The sequence below is a fragment of the Zonotrichia leucophrys genome, chromosome 7 (genome assembly GCF_028769735.1).
Source record: "Zonotrichia leucophrys gambelii isolate GWCS_2022_RI chromosome 7, RI_Zleu_2.0, whole genome shotgun sequence".
NCBI lineage: Eukaryota > Metazoa > Chordata > Aves > Passeriformes > Passerellidae > Zonotrichia > Zonotrichia leucophrys.
The window spans coordinates 19,855,833-19,864,614 of record NC_088177.1 but is presented as its reverse complement, the minus strand read 5'-3'; the positions used below and the strand labels follow the sequence as shown (position 1 = coordinate 19,864,614).

The 8,782-nt window shown below is 39.4% G+C and overlaps 1 long non-coding RNA gene across 1 annotated transcript; it reads right to left on the bottom strand.

Moving 5' to 3' along the window:
• Positions 1 to 660: 660 nt before the first annotated feature.
• Positions 661 to 7,184, bottom strand: LOC135450253 (uncharacterized). The gene is made up of 3 exons (XR_010440983.1): positions 7,111 to 7,184; positions 6,526 to 6,603; positions 661 to 2,324 (listed from the first exon to the last, which is right to left on the bottom strand). It is a non-coding gene; the product is annotated as an uncharacterized LOC135450253 (long non-coding RNA).
• Between the last annotated feature and the right edge of the window lie 1,598 nt (positions 7,185 to 8,782).

Here is an 8,782-nt window from a genome sequence, read left to right as displayed (position 1 = left end):
TGGCCCTTGGGTGACACACATCTGTTCTCACATGAGGGAGATAACATTGAAATGGAAGGTAGGGATACTAGGAGGGAGTCCACTGGAGTAGGAGTAGTACTGACTAAGATAAATGCATAACTTCATAAGGATTCACAGAGAGGACATCTCTGTCAGCATTTATTATATATCCCAACTGGAGAACATCATTTCTCCATTTTTCTAATAGATACCTGCAACAAAGATATCCTGAATGATGTATATACCACTCACTGATTACTGGGCAAACATTATGGGAGTGTCAATATTTGCTTTTTTTTCTAGAGCTGTCATTGTTTGAGAGGGTATAAGACATTTTGGGTAATACTCTACTTGAGATGTATTAATTAAATCACAGACAAAAATCATCTTGTATGCCTACTTTGTGCTATTGTCATTCCATTTTACTTTGCAGTGAAAACAACTGCTAGTCACATGATAAATCCAGAACCTGAGCAAGAATTAGTGATAGTGGAGCTGGAGATAAACCCATAATTGCAAGTTTGGTCAGCTTACCCAAAGCCTTCTCCACAAACTTCAAGAAAAACACTGCTCACTATTTGATGAAGTTGCAGTACCCAGAGTATGCTAATTGATGGGGTGACTGAGCTGCAGAGCTGTGCAATAATACTTCAGCTCATCCCATATATATAGGTAACTGTATTTCATATAGCAGCCCCCCAAGGCAGATGGAAGTTCACGTGATTTTTAGTCATAATAGGTCTGGGGAGTCTCCTGCTACGCTCAGAAAGAAGACAGAGGAAAAGTAGATTGCAAAATCAAAATACTATGGTCTTGGCTTCCTGACATATGGCTGTTTGGAAGCTGAACAGATATCTCAGATCTAGAAATGCATGGCACAGCACCAGAAGTTTTGAAAAGACAGCTTTGTTACTCATGGTTGTTTTGCTCACTTCAATGTTTTTCCTCTACCCTGCTCGATAACCAGGACACAGTTTAACCTTGCATACAAAAAATTGTGCCTTTCAGTAGGTGTTGAAATTAATTTTATTATGAAAGTCAGTTGGGAAGGTGTTTAAATCCACAATATATCTTTTTCCATGTGTAGAAATTTGATTTCATGAACAGGAACTTCAAGCATCTGAAGTAGACAAAAATTTGTGGTAAGAATCTGACCAGAAACTTTTGTGTGTTCTATGCTAGAGCTTAGATTTATTTGAAACATTACCAAGATCCTGCCAAACAGGAATTTGTTTTGCCATTAAACTGTTTGGTAGCTGCTGGTCAGTGTAAGTCGTGTTTTTCTTTGTGCATAGTTTGAAGAGAGCAGGAGCCTCTCACAGCTCCAGATACACAGGACAGTTTAAATATTAAAGCCTGTATGTTCAGCTCTCTGGACATTCTTGGGACACTTCCCAAAGGATCAGATATTTCAATAACACCACAGAGTTCCTTGCGTCCTCATTTTTCACTTCTGATGAAACTTCCTCTATCAAAGACCAGAGCTAATGATCCAGATTTAATCAACAAAAGTATTTACATTTCAAAATAATGAGACCCTCTCAGCTGGTAACTTGTTAATTAGTTCCCAAGCATTCTCCTTTTATCCTCTTGTGCTGCAGTGGTGAGCTGACAATCCTTCCAAAATTAGAGGAGGTTATTTGAGAAGTGTTATCTCAGAGTCCTATCTTGCTCCAGGATCAATTTACACCAATGTGTTGATTACAGGAGAACTCCTGATTTACCTAGAGGCAAATGTCTTTATGTATCAGACTGTCTTACCCATCCTAACAAGTTTTTGCCTTGTATTTTTGCATGCCTAACGTCTGCAAAGCAATTCGGTATCTGAATTTAAGCCTCTCTGCCCTGTTATCTTTTAACAATGCTATTCTTTCACTCTGGAGCTCCTAATACTTGAGGTCAGAGCCACATTTACAGAAAAGCTATTTATACCACTTTATAATTCAGTGCCCTTTCTTTCCCCCCTTAATTTTACATAAAAGCTCTACTACCCAGCTATACAACGGTACCAGAATGTAAATAAGAATCTGTCCATAAATATTTTTTCTAGCACCCCAACATTTGCAAGTATGGATGGACAAAGAATGAGGGCCTGTTCCCAATTTCTGCCCCAGTACTAGTTTAGTCTGAAATACACATGCTGGGTTTCAGTCTCCTCCAGCAGCTCCCTTAGCAACTGGAGAACTCCATCAATTTGTCCTCTGTGCAGGATATGCTTCAGCTGACTCGCTGGTAATCAGTTGCCCCAGAGCCTTGATCGATTTTGCCCTGTGATTATCAATTCTCCCATCAGACAGAACAGTCGATCTCAAAAACAAGAAGACCTTTCAAGAAATAAGATCAGGATGTTTTACTCAGCACACAATTTCCTTCTAAAACCCAAATTTGCAAGGCACACAAGTGTGTGCTTATCTTCAAGCACAATTAATCACCTCTTTAGCAACAGGAAGTTTTTCTGGAACTGGAGATTACATCTTCTCCAGTTCCATACTGTGTGGTTTTACATTCTTTTTCTCTTTTTTCTTTCTTTTAATTTTTTTAAATGAACATTTCCTCTATTCTTTTTTCCCTGTCATATGTAATGCAACTGTGCAAAGTTTTCTTTCCAAAACATGGTGGGTGGGCAAGGAGAAAATTATTTAAATTATATGGTGGGGGAATAAGTTATAAAAATAGCAGCAACTTTTTAACAGGAATTTTTATTTCGGAAACATAAAAATTCTCTGGAGGCCTGAGGACTAAGTACACATAAGACTGAATCCAGCTTTTAAATTAATTGTTTATCTTCTATAAATTAATTACATAACTTTCTGAAAACCACAAATAAGCACCAAGAAGCTGCAAAAATTGCAATTAAAACAAAAGAAAAGAAGAAATAAAACTGCCATGAAAAACTTTATCCTTCCCAAGTCTCTGGGACACCTTTTCAATACCCATCTAATTTTAAATGTTTGTGATCACGGCAAAAATGCTGCCACATGTTGCAAACATGGAAAATATTGCCAATATTTTAAAAATTTTTGAATAGAACACTCATATTTTTAATCAGACATTTAGAGCCTGTGTGTGTTGCCTGTAAAGCCAATGCAATGATTCTGATCTCCACAAAACCATGATCCAGCTCTAGCATTGGCTGTAGTGGTGCTTTTTGGATCCGAGTTCCAGGGAACAAAATTCTAGAAATGTAACTCATTAACTGGAGGATTCACTTTGATTGTATTTCACTTGCAGTACTTGAAAGGAATCTAGTCACTTCCTTAAAGATAATCTCATGTTTTTATACAGGTAACTCATGAAGATTCATTTTATCACAAGGTTTCCAGCTTGTTTGTCCATAGGAGGAATAAATCTTGAAGACTATCAAGATCTGATAGCCAAATTTCTGACAAGCAGTGAACTAAGTGCCTATGTTTGCAAAAACCACTCATCTGATGAACACTCCCTGATTAAATAGATGGTTCACTAGAACAAAGAAGTAAGAACTGGGGAAGGGGGTTAATGAATCAAGAGTTTTTTCAAGCTAGCACTACTCTTTTCTTCCTGACTCCTTTTCCTGTTCTTTAAAAAAACTTCATCATCATAGAATAGTTTTTTTTTACTTTTCTGTGGCATTTGGACATCTGTTCCTACAAAGAACTGGTCCAATATTTGACCTCAAACTTTGTGGAGTAGCCTTCTACACCTCCCAGATTTAATTCCTTCATTTCAGGATGTGCAAGGTATAAGATTAAGCAGTTCAGGGATACTTAATCAAGGCATTCTGGACTATCACCCACAGGGTGATGTGGGAGTCTTCTGCAGATACCCACAGCAGCAAGTAAACAGCTGGATTATTGTCATAATAGTTTTGTGTGAGGAAGACAAAAAGAGCACTAGGAGAAAGAAGAATATCTTAGGAAATATTTCCATGTAAAGTGAGAGTACGTCACGGGAAAGTAGAGAAGCTCTCATTAGAGTTTCATCTAGAGTTTAAAACCTACTGTATGCTATTTGTGACCACTACAAATTACTCAGAAAAAAACTTCCTTGCTCAGCCTCAGACTTTGACTATACTTATTTGCAGTTCTATAGCTAATTCACTAGCTTCTCCATTTGATTCTGTACTTTTCATTAGAAAATTCTTCCTTTATGAATATTTGAAAGCTACTCTTTGACAGGCTGCTTACATAGAGGAGGTTGCTCAGCAATGCTGTGGTCCCTTTTATTTACTCCTAACTTCAGTTGTTTCTGGTCAGCCAAAGTAGAAATTGTTTTTCATTATCATTTCCTTAATAGATAAATATATTACTATCTGGTTTATATTCATCTACTAAAATCTTATCAATATAGAAGGGTCTGGCAGCTGCAGAGTCCTCTTCCTACCCTTCTCTCCAGGCCCTAACATGTCCTCACTCGAGAGATTGTAGTGTTACAAGATTTCCTTGTATTTTAACACTCCCTCATTCTTCAGGAGCATCTATTACATCAAGTTCTCCTTCCATGGTCATACACTCTGCCTTCACCTGTCATTATTTTTAAGCTTGTGGTATGTGGACATTGATATTACTTATTTTTGGCCATCTACCTATTTTTAAACAACTCCTCTGCTTAGCTCCCTGCTTCAGAATATACCACTGTGATTTCAGTTTAGTTATCCTCAATGTCATCCATCACCCCTGTTCCCACCTTTAAGAACTGGATACAGAGTTAAGATGCTAATGGGGGGAAGATGTGTGGAGATGGAAGCACTCTTTTACCCAAAGACATGACTACCCACATCCTACCCAGTGCAGACAATTCACTGCCTGATCCTGCATGCTGCAATGAGATCAGAGCTGTGGGGCCACAAACCCCTTTCCATAATTAGACAAGGGCTGCATTTTCCCTTGGAAATGCCCCTATTTATCATCAAGACATTTCAAAGCTCAAAAGCTCATTTTCTCTTTTTCCCCTTTTAAATTTTTTTTAAAGCAATGGGACAGCTGATTTATCCTAGAAAGTTTTTCCATGTCAGGAAAATGATAATAAAAAACAATTTCTACTTTGAATTTTTTTTCAGCTATTCCATTACTGAACCTTCCATTGGCTCACTGGAAACTGCAAGAGAGGGTTTGACTCTTTTCTGTGGGAAGAACGTGGAAAAAACCTTACTAGGCTTTTTGTAGCAAAAGAACAATTTTTCTTTTATCAAGTATTTTGCTTCAATTTTGTATAACATTTCTTTGAAAATACATGTCCCAATTTCCTTTTAAACTTCTTTATTCTGTTGTGCTACTGAAAAGCCTGCAGATGGAAGGGGAGAACCAGGAACTCCCCATGTCAATCAGCTCTATTCATTCAATGGCTGCATTTATTAGTTTCATTAAAAACATATTGAGCAGGCCTGGTTCCTCACTTCTGCACGCCTACACAGTCCTGACTGCCTTGCCACCCCCCTGTCAGTAAGGGCTCTATCCTGAGGCCTCTCTCAGCTTGAGATTCCACATGAAACATGAATCCAAGAGGATATCACATGCTTTTAGGTCTTGTTGGAAAGACTTCACACAGCTTAACGGGTGTGGACGAGGTGGGGGACAGTTAGATGAGGAAAAAATAAGTACTTGAAATGAGTCAATTGATTTTAAAAAAGTGGAAAGAAAGTCTGTGTAAAGCTTGGAAAATATCTCCACTGCTACTGCCATCACTAAAATGAGTGTACACGTATCATCTGACCAGCATAAACTATGGTTTTGCTCATAAACTATGGTTTTGTAGCAAATAAAGCACTTTGGGCTGCCATCAGACAAGGGAGCAGTTCTTGGAGAAGGCTGTTAATTTGCTACATTTGTAATGCTGAGGCATGGACTGGTCTCCTTCAGAAAATGTTATGTTCTCTATGTGCCTCCTCCTGTCATTAAAATCAGAACTATGTGAAACATTAGAACCACAGCAGGAGCCTGCTACTTACAGGGCAAAAAGAATTGGTGCCAACAGAAGTATTAAAACTATACTGGCTGTCTTCTAGCACTTTTGTTGGTGCCCTTTAAAAAAAAAAACAAAACTATTTTGTTGTATGGCAAAACACAAAAAGTTCTGTATGAATGAAAAGATCTCTACAACCACAACGGAGAATTAAGGTTGCAGTCTAAGTGCTACTTAAATTGAAAACCTGCCTAGTAGCTTTAGCAGTCTTTAGTTCAGTCACCAGGCTAGAGATGACTCTTCAGAAAAAGAGATGTCTTTCTGCATTCAGCTCTGAAAAGTGTTCCATAAAAATCTATCTGCTTAGCCACACTGGAACTTAGCAACTTCATCTCTTTGAAAACCATCGCTCTTTCCATGAGCATCAGATTGGATAACTGCTACCTAAATACCCTAATGTCCTTTTCCTTTCCTTAAATATATATGGACCACAAACTTTAACACCTGCACCCTTACAATTGTTCAACAAAGGAAGAGACTGGAGTTTGCACTGATGCCCTTAAGTACTCCCAGAGATGTATCACATACAATCTCTTCCATACATACACTCATTTTTCTTAAGTGGGTCACAGTGTATTAACTCACAGTTTGTTGCATAGCCATGGTACTTTTTTATCTTCTATGGCAATAGAGATTCAAAGATACAGCAAAAAAATCTTCTCGCTACCAAAAAAATAACAAAAAAAATTCTTAGTATTACTTGCCCTGTCCTCAAAATGTTTGATCTGCACAGCCACCTTTGGCAGAGAGCTCTTAGCACAGCTTCCTTTCCAGCTGATTGAGCAAAGGTGCACTGGCATCACAAAATATGTATCAGTATCACATCAGCATGGTCTCAGCCAAGACTGAATACATATACACCCCAATACTCATGTGTCTTTGTGTGACAAGAAGTAAGTTGGACTGAGACAGAGAGCTCATCCAGCTCACAAGCACATGCTTGGCCCTTCCCAGGTTACACACAGCCCCTGAGTGACGCATTACACAATTCCAACAAAAAACACAGCAGAGAGGACAAGGCAGGCAGAAGGGGGAAACATAGAAAGCCATACCTTCACCTACAGTATTGGTAGTTTGTCACAGCACATGCCACAATTCAGACAACCACAATACACAGAATACCAACATACAATTTCAGAAAGCTTCAACCCATACAGAGTAACACCTTACCATTTCAGAAGGCTTTCAGCATCTGCCCATGCACAAAACCATCACACCACTTCAAAGGACCATAAGCATCCACTCTACTTGCTCTTTAGCCCAGCCTTTTATCCCCTCATGTTGATGCACTGCACCTGTGTGCCCTCTGTTCCCTTTGGTGATTGGTCACTGTCCCTGGGCACTCCAGGGCTCATTGCTGTCAGTGCTGCTCACCTGACCTACACAGCTGTGGCCCACTGGGGATGAGGCTCGGCCACAGCCCCACTCCCAGTTGCCACAAACCGTGCACCTACAGTGGTTCACCTGCCTGGTGCTGCCACTGAAGCTGCCATTGTGGCACTTGGCAGCCAGCTAAGGAGAAATTGGTGTTTAACAGGACGTACCTTGATGGAAGGCAAGACAAACCAGGAATGATATGGTGTTGTAAACAGATTAGCAGAGAGGTGACACCAGGGAAATCAGTTTGTAGCCTCTGTGTCTTTGGAATCTGATAATTTCTTTAATGCAGGTACCCCTGTCTGGTAGAAGAATGCTATCATCCCTGGTTTAGGAAGTTAATGAGCAGCTAAATACTCCAAATACCAATTAAAATATTTAGAAATTGAATTCTACTGTGAATTTGGACCAAAGTGACAGTTTACAGAGGCACAGGAGTATCTGGCTTGACACACAAGGTTTCTTAACACCACTGTTGTATTACACTCAGAAGAGCTTTGTTCCTCTCCTCTCTGACATTGCTTAACTATAGGGGTGGGGTAGGAGAATGCTCTTAAGGATCGTGGTACCACCAGAAAGGCAAGGAGGGAACATAAAAACTTTCATATTCCTAAGCAGCTGTGTGTGTACATGTGTATAACTACATATGTATGTACGTGGGTCACACAGAAAGCACTGATGGTGCTGAGGGGGATGAGCTGCTCACTCTGACAGCTGCCAGCACACAAAATACCTGTCAGTCTGGTTCCCAACAGGTTTGTATCCCCTTGCACCACAGCTGGAGATGCTTGGCATAGCTAAGAGCACCTACAATCAATGAGCCTTAAATTTAAGTGGAACAGAAAGTGGTTTAGTCCAAATAGTTCTTCTGGGTCAGCTGTGGGGCATAAGGCATGTAAAGGAAGAATCATAAACATCCTTGACCTATCAAGTGTTTTCACCAGCCATAGTTTTTCATCAAACAAAGCAGAAGAAAAAACTTCATAAGCATAAAGTGATTCTGGCATCAGACTCCCCTTGTTTTCAGTCCCATTGTAAGACACTGTAAGACAACTGGCACCATAATCAGATGAATAAAAATTATGGCACAGTTTGATGGTCACTTCCTTTTACTGGATTTTTCTGAAACCAGTTACAAATCCTTTTCAGGAAGACCAACACAAAGAAAAAATATTTTTTTCTGAGCCTTACTGAAAAATTAGTTGCTGTACTTCTAACAAAGGGTATTGCACCTATGGCTAGAGTTACATGGAATTGGTTTTGGTCAAGGAAAGATGCTGTTCCAAACTTGGTGCCAAAGTAAACTCAAGTCCCCCGCAGACTAGGCTGTAAAGGCCCAGAAACTGGATTTAGCATACAATTCAGTAATTAACAAATGACAGTTGAAACCATCCTCTTGAGTTTGGCTACTGTCAGTAGAAACCCTTTCCCCACTGCTAATTGTTAATGCCTGAACTTCTGTTAA